This window comes from Somniosus microcephalus, chromosome 11, assembly GCF_052327205.1.
Source record: "Somniosus microcephalus isolate GS21.2 chromosome 11, FLI_Smic_1.0, whole genome shotgun sequence".
NCBI lineage: Eukaryota > Metazoa > Chordata > Chondrichthyes > Squaliformes > Somniosidae > Somniosus > Somniosus microcephalus.
Genome location: NC_140997.1, coordinates 223,290,059 through 223,306,469, shown reverse-complemented (window position 1 = coordinate 223,306,469; position 16,411 = coordinate 223,290,059). Strand labels below are relative to the sequence as shown.

The window sequence follows — 16,411 nt, the reverse complement described above, 5'->3', positions numbered from 1 at the left end:
AACACTTAAGGAGCTCAAGTGAATTTCAACAACAACTTGCATTTATATAGTGCCTTTGCTGGAGGAAAACATCCCAAGGCGCTTCACAGGAGTGTGATCAGACAAAGATTGACAGAGTCAAAGAAGGAGAAATTAAAAGGGATGGCCAAAAGCTTGGTCATGACTAAGGGTAGACCTAAATTGCAGCAGGATAAGGTAATAATGATGGATTGGTGAATCTTTGGAATTCTCTACCCCAGAGGGCTGTGGAGGCTCTGCCGTTGAGTATATTCAAGGTCGAGATCGATAGATTTCTTGGATATTAAGGGAATCAAGGGATATGGGGATCGGGCAGGAAAGTGGAGATGAGGTAGAAGATCAGCCATGATCTTATTGAATGGCGGAGCAGGCTCGAAGGGCCAAATGGCCGGCTCCTGCTCTTAATTCTAAAAAAGAATGCTCCAGATCAGTTGGACTATGAAAGGATAGCATTTTGCCAGCATCACATCAAATAAAAGTCATTTGTAGTGGTGCAAAAAGATGTTCAGCACATTTTAGAATTAAGTGCTTGCAAAACATAGAAACATAGAAACATAGAAGATAGGAGCAGGAGTAGGCCATTCGGCCCTTCGAGCCTGCTCCGCCATTCAATAAGATCATGGCTGATCATCCAAATTCAGTACCCTGTCCCTGCATTCTCCCCATATCCCTTGATCCCTTTAGCCGTAAGAAATATATCCAACTTCTTTTTAAATATATTTAGTGAACTGGCCTCCACCGCCCTCTGTGGTAGAGAATTCCACAGGTTCACCACTCTCTGGGTGAAGAAATTCCTCCTCATTTCAGTCCTAAATGGCTTACCTCTTATCCTTAGACTATGACCCCTGGTTCTGGACTCCCCGGCCATCGGAAACATCCTTTCTGCATCTAGTCTGTCCAGGCCTGACAGAATTTTATAGGTTTCGATAAGATCCCCTCTCAATCTTCTAAACTCCAGTGAGTATAAGCCCAATCGACCCAATCTCTCCTCATACGTCATTCCTGCCATCCCAGGTATCAGCCTGGTGAATCTTCGCTGCACTCCTTCCATGGCAAGAACGTCCTTCCTCAGGTAAGGCGACCAAAACTGCACACAAAACTCAAGGTGAGGTCTCACCAAGGCCCTGTACAGCTGCAGCAAGACATCCTTGTTCCTGTACTCAAACCCTCTTGCTACGAAGGCCAACATACCATTTGCCTTCTTAACCGCCTGCTGCACCTGCATGCTTACCTTCAGCGACTGGTGCACAAGAACACCCAGGTCTCTTTGCACTTCCCCTTCTCCCAATCTATTGCCATTCAAATAATAATCTGCCTTCCTGTTTTTGCCACCAAAGTGGATAACCTCACATTTATCCACATTATAGTGCATTTGCCATGTTTCTGCCCAATCACCCAATCTGTCCAAATCGTACTGGAGTTTCTCGACATCCTCCTCACAGCTTACCCTCCCACCCAGCTTTGTGTCGTCTGCAAATTTGGAGATATTACATCCAATTCCCTCGTCCAGATCATTAATATATATTGTGAACAGCTCGGGTCCTAGGACCGATCCTTGCGGTACCCCACTAGTCACTGCCTGCCACTCAGAAAACGACCCGTTTATTCCAACTCTCTGCCTTCTGTCCGCCAACCAGTTCTCTATCCAAGTCAATACCTTGCCCCCAATCCCATGTGCCTTAATTTTGCACGCTAATCTCTTATGTGGGACCTTATCGAAAGCCTTCTGAAAGTCCAAATACACCACATCCACTGGTTCTCCCTTATCTATTTTACCAGTTACATCCTCAAAAAATTCCAGTAGATTAGTCAAGCATGATTTACCTTTTGTAAATCCATGTTGACTTTGTCCGATCCTGTCACTGCTTACCAAGTGCTCTGCTATTACATCTTTTATAATAGATTCTAGCATTTTCCCCACTACCGATGTCAGGCTTACCGGTCTATAATTCCCCGCTTTTTCTCTACCACCTTTTTTGAATAGTGGGGTAACATTAGCTACCCTCCAATCCATGGGTACTGTTCCAGAGTCTGTCGAGTTCTGGAAGATGACCAGCAATGCATCTGCTATTTCTAGGGCCACTTCCTTAAGTACCCTGGGATGTAGATTATCAGGCCCTGGGGATTTATCGGCCTTCAGTCCCATCAATTTTCCTAACACCATTTCCCTACAAATACTGATTTCTTTCAGTTCCACCCTTTCATCAGGCCCTATGTTCCCCGGCATCTCTGGGAGGTTATTTGTGTCCTCCTTTGTGAAGACAGAACCAAAGTATGAATTTAGTTGGTCTGCCATTTCTTTGTTTCCCATTATAAATTCCCCTGATTCTGACTGCAAGGGACCTATGCTTGACTTCACCAATCTTTTTCTCTTCGCATATCTATAAAAGCTTTTACAGTCAGTTTTTATGTTCCCTGCTAGCTTACTCTCATATTCTATTTTCCCTTGCTTAATTAATCCCTTTGTCCTCCTTTGTTGAATCTTAAACTGCTCCCAATCCTCAGGATTATTGCTTTTTCTGGCCAATTTATATGTCGTCTCCTTGGATCTTATGCTATCCCTAATTTCCCTTGTTAGCCACGGTTGAGTCACCTTTTTTGTTTTATTTTTATGCCAAACAATCAATTTCGTAATAAAAATAATTAAACTAAGCGTGTAGGCTGAAAGTGATACAGGATGCAAACTAATATGTGGAAATACAAGGATCTATTTCAATAATTGAGTTGTTTGCCGTGGGAATACTAGATCGTGCAAAGTACCAGTTGATCTACAGCAATAATTGAAAATGAAGCAGAATAGAATGGAGGTATTTGAAGTCAAATAAATGAATCAATGGAATGGATGAATAGATCAGCAATTAATAACAGAAACAATGGCAAATCTCAAATTAGCTCTGACTCCAGGATCTAAACAGGGCTATTAAAAATGAGCATTTCAAGCTTCTAACCGGCATGAAAATTTTGGCACTGTAAGCTGAAGCAAAATATTTTAGCGCCTTAGACGTGGTCTCGGGTTTCTGGTAACCCAATCCGAATAAAGCCAGTTCTAAGTAATGCATGTTGAGTGCTCCTTACGGGAGGTACAGATTCTTACGTTTCCATTTGATATTGCTCCTGATCCAGAAGACTATCGCAATCCACATGAAATGCGAGCAACTTCGGTGTCAACATCAACGAACGCCACAACAGACTGGGGCTCATCCAAAGAGGAGCCTCCACGTCAGACTTTGGAAAGTGCTTGAAGTTACTGGAAGAAACTTAAGAGAGAAAAATGTGTATCTGGAGTCACTTAGCATGCATCTGTTACAGACATTATTACTGGCGAAGGTATTAAGCCCGACGATATAAAAGTCTCAGTAATTGAACGCCTTCCAGGTTTACAGTGCAAGAAAGACGGGAAGAGACTCCTTGTCCTTGAGATGGTCAATTCCACGAGTCAATTACATACCAGAACTCAGAAATAAAGTACCACTTCTTAAAAAGACAGTTAAAAAGGACCGTTGAATGGAACTTAATAAGAAACAGGAACAAACATGGGAAAACTTAAAGAGTTGCTTATATAAGAACAGTCCTGAGGTTTTACAATCTTGAAAGACCAATAACTGTTATAGCTGAACCACCGTGGACCATATTGGGGGGCCGCAGGGATTGTGCTATTGCGATACGTTGTGCATGTCTTACGTTCAAGGACCGATGGCTCCCCATTTACATACTTCCTATTCATTGGCTGGTGCAGGAGCAGAGAAGGGTAAGGAGAGATTTATCAGAAGTACTCAAAATTACCCATGAGGGTAAATAGGGAAAGATTATTTCCACTGGTCAGTGCAATCGATAAAACGACTTGCATTTCTATAGCACCTTTTATGACCCCAGAACATCCCAAAGCGCTTTACAGCCAATGAAGCACTTTTGAAGTGTAGTCACTGTTGTAATGTAGGAAACGCGGCAGAGAAATTGTGCACAGCAAGCTCCCACAAACAACAATATGATAATGACCAGGTAATCTGTTTTAATGATGTTGATTGAGGGGTAACTATTGGCCAGGACACACGAGCGATGAATGCAGGATTAGTTCTAGAAGCATTAACGGGAAGGTGAGAAAAAAAAATAACACAAAGATTATGGAACACATTACAGGTAGACTACCTTTTATCCGAACTTCCGAAAACCGAAACCCTCTAAAAACCGAAGTTTTTTTCGTTCAGCGTAAGTTGTGCGCACGACATGACCAGAGTGGCGCACGACTTACGCTGAGCAGAGGGTCAGCGTAAGTCGTGCGCACAACCCCGACCCCCGCCGACAACCCCCCGCGGACCCCCCCCGCGGACCCCCGCCGACCCCCCCCGCCGACCCCCGCCGACCCCGACTCCCGCGGACCCCCCCGCGGACCCCCGCGGACCCCCGCCGACCCCGACTCCCGCCGACCCCCCCGCGGACCCCCGCCGACCCCGACCCCCCCCGCCGACCCCCACCCCCGACCCCCCGCCGACCCACCCCCGACAAATTTCCCAGTCTTATAAAATACCTTCCGAAATTTTCCGAAAACCGAAACACGGCTGGTCCCGAGGTTTTCGGATAAAGGATAGTCTACCTGTACCACAAGTGGCTAGTGAAGCCGATTCAGCGTTTAAGAGGTATAGAGATCGGTGCGTCCAATTCCCTTCACTCCTGATTGTCCAGTTTAATTACCAGAACTTCAGGAATGCTGTGAATCGGCATGTCAGTCAACACTCCCACCAAACGAGCCTCTATGCCAGGAGGAGAACCGTGCAAATTTCACCTCAAAACTAATTAATGGTGTTGAGTGCTTTGATGGATTTACATATTACTTTATCAGGTGGAAGTTTGTGTGTCAAAAATGAAAGACTTTTCTGAGCAAGTAAAGAACAAAAATAATAAAACAGGTTAGGAGAGAAAGAGAGAGAGTGAATAAGACTCTACCCGCACTAACAACTTGCATATAAAAAGAGCTCTGGGATGGGAAGATTAGTCCACTGGCCTCAATAGTTATTAATGAATTCTAACAATAACCCACTAGTCATTACACCGAGGATAGTTTTCAGCTTTTTTTTGGCCGTCGCTGGCAAGGCCCAGCATTTATTGCCCATCCCACATTGCTCTTGAGAAGGTGGTGGTGAGCCGCCTTCTTGAACCGCTGCAGTCCGTGTGGTGAAGGTGCTCCCACAGTGCTGTTAGGGAGGGAGTTCCAGGATTTTGACGATGAAGGAATGGCCGATGTATTTTCAAGTCAGGACGGTGTGCGACTTGGAGAGGAACTTGGAGGTGGTGGTGCTCCCATGCGTCTGCTGCCCTTGTCCTTCTAGGTGGTAGAAGTCACGGGTTTGGGAGGTGCTGCCGCAACATGGGCGGTATCCTGGTGGATCAAATCGTCTGCCCGTTGCAGAACCCGATCAATTCTCATCCCAAATGGAATGAAAGTCGGGCACATTCTAAAACGGGTGGACAATCCACTCTGTCGGGTTAACCCCCCCCTTCCCAGGTAGCCATGTTGAACATGATCCCCCACCAGTTTTTATACCCTGACGTTGGTCGATTGATAAGGTTCTAAATAAGGTAACGCAAGAACAAAACATGCACGGTCATAATATGCCCCAAGAGGCATGAACATTGTCATGAACCTTACCATTCATGTAGAAATGACTTATGAGATAACACTGGGCGGCCAGCTGGTGGCGCCGTCCAAGGAAAGTATAAATACTCGGGCGTGGGCCCAGCTTGCTCAGGACGTTTCTGTAACCAGGAACTAGTGATGTAACTAGAATCTCATGGTTGTGAAACAGTTGATTAAAGCCTTGTTTTACACTCAAACCAAGTGCTTAGTAGTTTTCTTACGTTAAACATTATCTTAACAAATCAACCAACAGAGCATATTCATACACACAAGTCATGTTGATACAATGCTGGTGACGTCAATGGATGGACTATTTCTAAGTTGGGAAGCAAATCGGAGGCATTCAGTCAATTCTGGCTCCAACTGATGTTTCCATCGACTGCAGGGGCCAGAGGATTGTTGAACAGAACCAGAAGTTAATAAAACATTGTAACACCATTCCATTGGATTTCAACTACCTGGCTGAGCAAGTACTGACTTCTGCCACCCATTTTCTCCTATGTGAAGCTCAAAAAAAGTAATGGGTGCACTATTAGGTGGTATGGATAGTCGTACAAATATCAAGGCATCAGTCAGATTCAGTCAGTGTGAAAAGTTGGGACCACCCAATGGAAAATTCTTTATCATCAAAAGACTAAATAAAATTCCAGTTGGCTCCAAAGAGATTGCATATTTTGAGAATGTTTCCATAACAATATAAACAATAAAGTGGGTTACTGTTCCATATACACTTAAGTGATGATAAATTTTCATAATTTTAAAAGGGATGCTGTGAAAATGTTTGGTAAACCTTTATATCCTGGGAGAGAGAGTGAGAAGAGCTAGGTGGCGTGCGGGTTATTTTTATATCGATTGTTTCTCCTGATGCAATCTATGCCCGTATGTTGTGTGCTTACAAACAGAAATAAAAATTCGCCAGACACATTTCAGTAAAGAAAAGTCTGGAGCGAGAAGACGCCATTTGACCAATCAAGCCTGCTCCCTCCAGAGTCCGTAGATGATTGTTCCATCATGGACATCCCTCCCACACCACCTGGTGATGCCTTATTTAAGAAACAATAGGTTCCTTCCCTGCTATTAATGTGCACATAACCCTCATCAGCTATCAATCACTGAGGTCCTAATGTTGGTGGCCTATTTTATTTGTTTTTTGGGTGGTGGGGTGGCTATACAAGTAAAGAACAATGCACTTGTAAAAAGATGAGAATAATGGAACAAATCATTTACTTGGCTCCAGCCAAGAGCCTGTCTGTTTGAGTTACACACGAGACCCTTACAGCAGAACTTCAAGTTTCCTACTGTGTCAGCTGTGGCTCAGTTGGTAGTACACTCACTTCTGAGTCAGGAATAGTTGTGGGGTCAAGTCCCACGCCAGGGACTTGAACACAGCAATCTAGGCTGATGTTCCAGTGGAGTGCTGCACTGTTGGAGGTGCTGTCTTTCAGATGAGACGTTAAACTGAGGCCCCCTTTGCCCTCTCAGGTGGATGTAAAAGATCCCATGGCACTATCTTGAGAAAGAGCAGGGGAGTTCTCCCCAGTGTCCTGGCCAATATTTATCCCTCAACCAACATAACAAAAACAGATTATCATCTCATTATCACAGTGCTGTTTGTGGGAGCTTGCTGTGTGCAAATTGGCTGCCATGTTTCCTACATTATAACAGCGGCTACACTTCAAAAAAGTACTTCATTGGCTGTAACACACTTTGAGACGTCGTGAAAGGAGTTGTATAAATGCAAGTCTTTCTTTCTTTTGAAATACGACAGGGAGGATGTTAAGGCTCCAGCGAAGGTACAATGCAGAATCAATGGGGTGCTGCCTGGGGTGAGGAAACACAAATATGAAAAAAGACCTGAAAACTTTTGCAAAAACAACCCAGATAATAGGCAATATGATAGAAGTGTTTAAAATTATGAAATGACGGGACAGAGTAGACAGAATCAGACTGTTTCCAGTAGCTCAGGGGTCTACACCAAGGAGTCGTAGATACAAGATTAAATGCGAGTGACTTAGAACAGAGGGCTGGAGAAACCTCTTTACACAGAGAGTTGCGAGGATGTGGAATTCAATTCCAGGGTTAGTGGTCGAGGCAGAAACTATGTCAACATTGACGATTAGAATGGATAGATGGATGAAAGAAAAGGGGTTGAAGGACTATGGGAATAGGGTGGGTAAACGTCTTTAGAACTGTTTGTTCGCATGGAGCGTAAACGCCAACAAGCACTGATTGAGTCAAGCGACCTGTTTCCATGTTGTAAATTCTGCCTGTTTCTATGACTGTGGTTCTATAGGTAAACATGGCAGCCATTCTGTGCCAGCAATGCCCCACAAATAGCAATCAGATGCATGGCCAGTTCATCGGTTTCTGCGGGAACAAACATTAGCCGCACGCCAGAAGAACTCCTTCGTCCTCTTCGGCCATGGCCACGGGATCTTTAACATCCACCAGAACAGGCAGACAGGAACTCAGTTTACTGCAATTATATAGGGCCCTGGTGAGACCACACCTGGAGTATTGTGTACAGTTTTGGTCTCCTTACCTAAGGAAGGATATACTTGCTACAGAGGGAGTGCAACGGAGGTTCACCAGACTGATTCCTGGGATGGGGGGATTGTCCTATGAGGAGAGATTGAGTAGACTAGGCACATATTCTCGAGAGTTTAGAAGAATGAGAGGTGATCTCATTGAAACATACAAAATTCTTACAGGGCTTGACAGGGTAGATGCAGGGAGGATGTTTTCCCCTGGCTGGGGAGTCTAGAACCAGGGGTCACAGACTCAGAATAAGGAGTCGGCCATTTAGGACTGAGATGAGAAATTTCTTCACTCAGAGGGTGGTGAATCTTTGGAATTCTCTACCCCAGAGGGCTGTGGATGCTCAGTCGTTGAGTATATTCAAGACAGAGATCGATGGATTTTTGAATATTAAGGGAATTAAGGGATATGGGGATAGTGCAGGAAAGTGGAGTTGAGGTAGAAGATCAGCCATGATCTTATTGAATGGCGGAGCAGGCTCGAGGGGCCGAATGGCCGACTCCAGCTCCTAATTCTTATGTTCTTAATATCTCATGTGAAGAACAGCACCTCCGACTGGAGCAGCGCTGTGGGTTTTAGGCAGTTTCCATTTCTAAAATGGGAGTGGAACAGCTGCTGTAAATAAAAGTGTTCAAACATGAGCAGATCGGCCAGCAAGTTTGAGCCCCTGGGTTTTCTGAAGCGGGAACCTCCGGTGTGGGCTCGACGGGCCGAATGGCCTCCTCCTGTGCCGCACTGTTTCTGATAATGTGTCACCCCCTCACCGCCCCCCCCACCCCCGGCCCATCACCCCAATCGATTTGCTCAAGTCCTGGGTTGCACGGCTTGAACCCACAACCTTCTAAGACGCAAGCGAGCTAGCAACTGAGCCAAGTTACACCAATGCGCATCACGATGTAAAATGGCACTGTCGCGTTGCATTCTTATGAACAAAATACAGCGCCGACAATTCCCCTTTAAATATAATTTCACCATTTTGTAATCTTTGTTTCTCCCTCCTTCAATCCACCTGCTCGATATACCATTCTCCACCGAGTGAGAGGGCAGCAGGTCCCACCCCAAATTACAAAAAAATAATAATAAAATAGTATTACAAAGCAGTCTCAACTGGTTTTCTTAGCCTGAAGAAAGTGACATTAATTAACAGTTGAAAATGTAAAAGAAAAAGAAAGACTTGCATTTATATAGCGCCTTTTACAACCTCAGGATGCCCCAAAGTGCCAATGAAGTACTTTTTGAAGTGTAGTCACTGTTGTAATGTGGGAAACGCGGCAGCCAATTTGCGCACAGCAAGCTCCCACAAACAGCACTGTGATAATGACCAGATAATCTGTTTTATTGACGTTGATTGTGAGATAAATATTGGCCCAGTACACCGGGGATAATTACACTGCTCCTCTTAGTGCCATGGGATTTTTACATCCACCTGAGAGAGCAGACGGGACCTCGGTTTAACGTCTCATCCGAAAGACGGCACCTCCGACAGTGCAGCACTCCCTCAGTACTGCACTGGAGTGTCAGCCTAGCTTTATGTGCTCAACTCTCTGGAGCGCTACCAACTGAGCCATGGCTGACACAGGAATATAAATACTTTAATTTATATCGAGTCCAGTTGGCTCCAAGTTTTATTTAGTGGAGGGCATGCCATAAGCAGCAGTGTGATGTGATAAATATCTGTACTCATTGGGCTATTACCCACCGAGACTGCCACATTAATGACTTATCTGGTCGGCCTCACTGAAAGATTCTGACTGTATCTCACTGCTACCAGTACACTTGCAGCCTGATACATTTGTGTTTCATGGACTAGCCCTTTAAATTAACCAAAAAGTTGAATAGAATTATTTAAGCATGCTCCCATACTACATATACCGGCGTCAGATTGGAGTTATACTGCTGGCTCCACATCACTCTGGCCAGGGAAAATACAATCGCCTGCCAGGAACACTGCTTGCTGACAACCCAATTCTGGTCACATTTTAATATTGAACAGCAAAATCGGATTGCCTGGGGACTTTTCAATCTTTGTGTCACACTAGTTGCAGTTATACCGTAGCCAGTGTTCAGTGATCTCCTAGAGATGTCTGTCTTTTTTTCTCCCCCACATGGCAGCTGTCTTCCATTCTGCCAGCACAATTCACACTTCATCTAGAGCCATCCTGTGTTTCTTAACCTGCCCCATTACCATCTCCTCTCGCCTTGAATATCTCTTAATGTCTCTTAATCTCTCCCGCCTTCCATCCTATCACAAACCTTCTCTTCTGTTCTTTCAACCCCTCCCCCCTTTCCCAGCCTCTTCACTTGCTTAAATATCTGTTCCATTTCCTGCTTTTTTCCAGTTCTGACGAAGGGTCATCGACCTGAAACGTTAACTCTGTTTCTCTCTTCACAGATGCTGCCTGACCTGCTGAGTTTCTCCAGCATTTTCTGTTTTTATTTCAGATTTCCAGCGTCTGCAGTATTTTCTTTTTGTCCTTGAGATGTCTGGTCTGACTTGGCTAACTTCAACTGGCTGGGTTACATGACACCGTATGTATAAATCCGAAGCCAAAACTGGTTCACATCAACTCAAAAGCTATTAATAGAGGTAATCTAAACATACACAGTACACCAATGTACGTTCCTGTGCGCAACTCTCCCAGCTCCTACCTTGAGCTCCCAGTCTGAAGAAATTCAGGACAGTTCCCGGTCAATCTGAAAAAAATAATATTTAAAAAAGTTGCTTACTGCAATTGAGATAAAGACTTGCATTTATATAGCGCCTTTTACGACCTCAGGATGCCCCAAAGGGCAAATGAAGTACTTTTTGAAATGTAGTCACTGTTGTAATGTAGGAAACGCGGCAGCCAATTTACGCACAGCAAGATCCCACAAACAGCAATTAGATAAATGACCAGATAACCTGTTTAGGTGATGTTGGTTGAGGGATAAAGATTGGCCAGGACACCAGGGAGGACTCCGCTGCTCTTCTTCCAAATAGTACTGCGGGGTCTTTTACCTCAACAAGCAAGAGCAGATGGGTCCTCAGTTTAATGTCCCATCCGAAATAGAGCACCACCAACAGTGCAGCTCTCCCTCAGTACCAGCACTGGAGCGTCAGACTAGATTTTGTGCTCAAGTCTCTGGAGCGACATCTGAACCCACAACCTTCTGACTCAGAGGCAAGAATTCAACCCACTGACGCACGGCTGACAATAAACTAATCTGAAATGAAAGCAGTGGACTTAGTAAATGTCAAGGCCATGGAAACAATTCAAGGTTGAAAATATGCGCCCATACACACACCCACATGCACCCACACACACCCACACACCCACACACACACACACCCACACACACACACACCCACACACACACCCACACACACACCCACACACTCACACACACACCCACACACACACCCACACCACCCACACAGATCCACACTCAAACCCACACACACACCCACTGACGTAAGAAAACTACTAGGTGTTAGATCCGTGTATCTTGATGTTGTGTCCTTCAATAATTAGACAACAAGACTGCAGGGAACGATTCAACAGGTGTTTACTGAATGAGGGTTACTCTAGAACTAAATATACAGATCACTACTCAGGGTTTATATACAGGTGTGGTCACTGCCGGTACTACAGTATACAGGAGCTGTAAAAAGTAGTTCTCCCCTTAAAGGTACATACATTACAATTCCTCCCCTTTTAGATTAACAGTACCATAACACTCATTTAACAATTAAATATCAAACTAATTACAATTAACACTTTTAACATGCAATATGAACTGAAAATAGTCTATTTATAAATTCAGTCTTTGGGGAGGCTTCCTGATTCTTTCTGGATAACACCTTTCCCGAGTGTCTCGCTCTTGGTGCGGAGGCGATTCTAACACCCTGTCGTCAGTTGATTCATCAGCTTCCAATGCTATTGTTTCTGAGGTAGATGCGACCTGTACGTCGGGTCCCTCACCAGGTACGTATGGCCGAGACATGGGGTTGACTCGTTCCTGTGACTCTAGGATCTGGTCAGCATGGCGTCTCACAATGTTCTCCCCAACATCCACTGTGTACATTAGTGGCCCCTGCCGTGTGCATATCGTTCCTGGTTGCCATTTCTCTGTTCGGTAGTCGCGGGCCAAGACTGGTTGCCCTACATTGAAGCTCCTGGTCGGCTTCTCATCGATGTGCTGGAATTGCTTACTCTCAACATCTCTTCGTACATTTGGTCTGAGCAAATCCAGACGAGATCTCAACCTTCGGTTAAAGAACATCATGGCCGGGGCCTGGTTGGTGACTGCATGTGTCGCATTCCGGTAGGCGAACAGGAAATTGTCCACCTTGTGCTTCAACGGAATGTTGTCATTGTACATAGCCTTTATTGCCTTCTTAAAGGTTTGTACGAACCTCTCAGCCAATCCATTTGTGGCTGGATGATATGGGGCGGATGTGTAATGCCTTACCCCATTCCATTTCATAAATCTTCGAAACTCTTCGGACACAAACTGTGGTCCGTTATCAGAGCAAATCTGCTCTGGCAAGCCGTTCCTGGCAAAAATGGTCCGTAGGACTGCAATAGTTTTCTCCGTGGTGGTGGAGGACATTTTGATCACCTCAGGCCATTTCAAGTGCGCATCCACGGCTATTAAAAACATTGAGTCCATGAATGGACCAGCAAAATCAATATGCACCCGTTGCCATGGAGATGAGGGCCACTCCCATGGGTGTAGAGGGGCATGTGGTGGTGCATTTTGGACCTTCTGGCATCCTGAGCAGCTCTTTGTTAGGTCCTTGATTTGCTGATTGATCCCCGGCCACCACACATAAGCCCTAGCAAGCCTTTTCATTTTCACCCCTCCCAGATGACCTTCGTGAAGCTCATTGAGCACTCTCTCCCTTAACTTGGGTGGAATTACCACTCGGGATCCACACATCAAGGTCCCCTGGCATACTGACAGCTGTTCTCTTCTGGATGAGAATGCTGGCAACAGTGAGTCACCATGTGCTGGCCATCCCTTCACCGTCAAATCATATACCCGAGACAGTGCCGGGTCATTTCGGGTCTCCTTCTCTATACCAGCGTTAGTTACTGGCAAGCATTCAATTATAGTCGAATGAAATATTTCGACAGGATCCACTGCTGGTGATTCCTCCGCAGTAGGCAGTGGCAGGCGTGATAGCCCATCAGCGTTTCCATGCTGTTTCGTGCCCTTATACTCGATTTCATATTTGTGCGCCCCTAGAAAAAGGGACCATCTTTGTAGCCGTTGCGCAGTCATCACTGGAACGCCCTTCTTTGGATTAAAGATGGAGACAAGTGGTTGGTGGTCAGTCAGCAAGGTGAACTTCTGCCCGTGCAGATAGTGATTGAACTTTTTCACTTCCCACACTAGGCTGAGGGCCTCCCTGTCAATCTGGGCATAGTTACGCTCGGCTGAGGTTAGTGACCGAGACGCAAAGGCTACTGGCCTCTCCGAGCCGTCTGAGAATTTGTGCGACACACCGCTCCAATGCCATAGGGTGATGCATCACACGCCAACCGAATTGGTAGTGCTGGGTTGAAATGAGCCAACACCTCTTTTGATGTGATCAATGCTTTGCTCTTCTGGAAAGCTCGTTTACATTCGTCACTCCACTTCCATGGTACCCCCGTTTGCAGTAGGGTGTTCAGTGGGTGTAGTACGGTAGACAAATTCGGCAAGAACTTATGGTAGTAGTTCACCAGCCCGAGGAACGACCTCAGTTGTGACACATTTTCCGGTGCTGGAGCCTTGACTACTGCCTCAATCTTTTCAGGGGACTTATGTAACCCCTCTTTATCAATAACGTGGCCACAATACGAGATCTGCTTCTGGAAAAACTCGCATTTGTGGCGATTAGCTCGGAGCCCATATTCCTTTAATCTAGTGAGCACCTGCTCCAGGTTGGCGAGGTGATCACTGTCATTTTCGCCCGTGACCAGGATGTCGTCCAAATAATACTGGGTCCCTGGAATCCCTTGCAGGACTTGTTCCATTGCCCTTTGCCAAATAGCCGGAGCTGATGCTACCCCGAACACCAGCCGGTTGTATTGGTAGAGACCTTTATGAGTGTTGATCGTGAGGTACTGTTTCGAGGCTTCTTCTACCTCCATTTGCAGGTACGCCTGGGCCAGATCAATCTTATTGAAGCATTTCCCTCCAGATAGCGAGGTGAAAATATCTTCAATCTGCGGAAGCGGATATTGTACAGTGTGAAGGACTGGGTTCACTGTCACCTTAAAGTCCCCACAGATGCGAACCTTCTTTGGTTCCCCAGGCGTATTACTCAATGACCTCTTCATTACAGGAACGATGGGTGTAGCCCACTCACTCCAGTCCACTTTGGACAGTACTCCTGAACGTTCCAAACCTTCCAGCTCTGCTTCGACGGCTGGGCGGATCGCATAAGGTACCGGTCTGGCCTTAAAATGTTTGGGCTTGCATTTTCCTCTATTTTGATCATTGCTGTTATGCCTTTTAGTGTTCCGAGTCCCTGCTGGAACACTTCTTGTGCGTCAGTTAGCATTTTTGACAGTCGTCCAGGTGTGACGTCGTCATCCTTTTTGGCATCTACAGTCAGTGCTTTTATGGAATGCCAATCTAGCTGTATCTTCCGGATCCATTCACGTCCTAGTAGTGGTGGTCCTCCATCTGGCAATACATATAGGTCCATTTTTGGTGTTTCCTTGCCGTTATATATAACGTTCACCCTTATTTTTCCTTTGGGGTAGACTTTTTGCCCCATGTACGTCTTCAAGACAATCTTTGTATCTCTCAAGGGTATATGTGAGAATAGCCGCTTGTAGTCCCTTCAGTTTATGACTGTTAGGGCTGATCCTGTGTCCAATTCCATTTTCACTTGGACTCCTGCTATCTTGAGCGTAACCCAGATAGTTTGGTGATCCTCCGTTTTGATCACATTATGTAGTTTCAGACAACCCAGCTCCTTGCTTCCGGAGTCTGTATCACTTTTCTGTTCATCTGAACTACTCTCCGTCACCTTATGTACCTTCTTGTACTTCTCCTGTGGAGATTTCTTGCTGCTGGTTTTCTTTCCCGACCTGCAGAGTCTTGCTATGTGTCCTACTTTTCCACACTGTCTGCACACTTTGTCCTTGAACCAGCAATCATTATGGTCGTGTGTTGTTCTGCCGCAGCGATAGCACTTCACTGTTCCGTATGACATTTCATTTGTGCCATATTATTGCGGTCTCCGTTGTATCTCTGCCGCACCCCGTGCTGCTGCTTTGTGTGATACTGCAATGCTGAAAGCCTTGTCCAGCGTAAGATCCTTTTCTGATAGAAGCCGTTTCTGGGTTCCTTCACTTTGAAGCCCGCACACAAACTTGTCCCTTAAAGTATCTGCTAGTCCCGTTCCAAACTGGCAGTGTTTCGATAGCTTGCGCAGTTCCGTTAAATACTCAGCATTGCTTTCATCTTTATGCTGGTTCCTTTTGTGAAACTTAAATCTTTCTGCTATCAGCAGCGGTGTGGAATTAAGTGGTCCTGTAGGATTGACACTATGTTTTCAAAATCCTTTTCTACTGGCTTCTCTGGGGTTACTAGGTTTTGTAGTAAGCCATACATTTTTGCACCCATTGAATTCAACAATACCAGCGCTTTCTTGTCATCTGGCACTTCATTCGCCTTGCAGTATACTTCTATGCATTCGACATATGTCGTCCAATCTTCGACTTCATTGTCGAACGCTGTGATACTGCCACTCTTTGGCATTTTTGGGTGTGGTTAGACTGGCTTAAAATGGCGTCTCCCGCGCTTTCCTTTCTTCCCCGCTGCGGCTTAAAATGGCGTCTCCCGCACTTTCCTTTCTTCCCCGCTGCGGCTTAAAATGGTGTCTCCCGCGCTGCTGCCAACGCCGCTCTTGGCGGTCCTCGTGGCAAATGGCGATGCCCTGTGGGTTTCGTGCGCTGCTCCTGCGCTGCTGCCAATGCCGCTCTCTGCGGTCCTCGTGGCAATGGCAGCACCTCGCGTTTTCCTGCGCGCCTCTCTCCCCCGTTGACGCTGCTCGGCCATTGAACACCGGCTGCGCTCTGTGCGTTTTCCTGCGCGCCTCTCTCCCCCGTTGACGCTGCTCGGCCCTTGAACACCGGCTGCGCTCTGCTCTCTCTCACCTCTCTCCCCCATTGACGCCGCTCGGTCCTGAACACCGGCTGCGCCCTGTGCGCTCTACCCTCTCTCTCTCCCCCGTCGACG

The 16,411-nt window shown here is 46.0% G+C and overlaps 1 protein-coding gene across 1 annotated transcript in view; it reads right to left on the bottom strand.

Moving 5' to 3' along the window:
* sema3b (sema domain, immunoglobulin domain (Ig), short basic domain, secreted, (semaphorin) 3B) overlaps positions 1–11,324 on the bottom strand; it is a 435,650-nt gene extending 424,326 nt beyond the window's left edge. Inside the window, exons 1-2 of the mRNA XM_086002040.1 lie at positions 11,187–11,324; positions 10,838–10,882 (exon numbers count right to left, since the gene is read on the bottom strand). The gene's annotated coding sequence lies outside the window, so the exon portion shown is untranslated. The remainder of the gene's footprint in view (positions 1–10,837; positions 10,883–11,186) is intronic.
* Between the last annotated feature and the right edge of the window lie 5,087 nt (positions 11,325–16,411).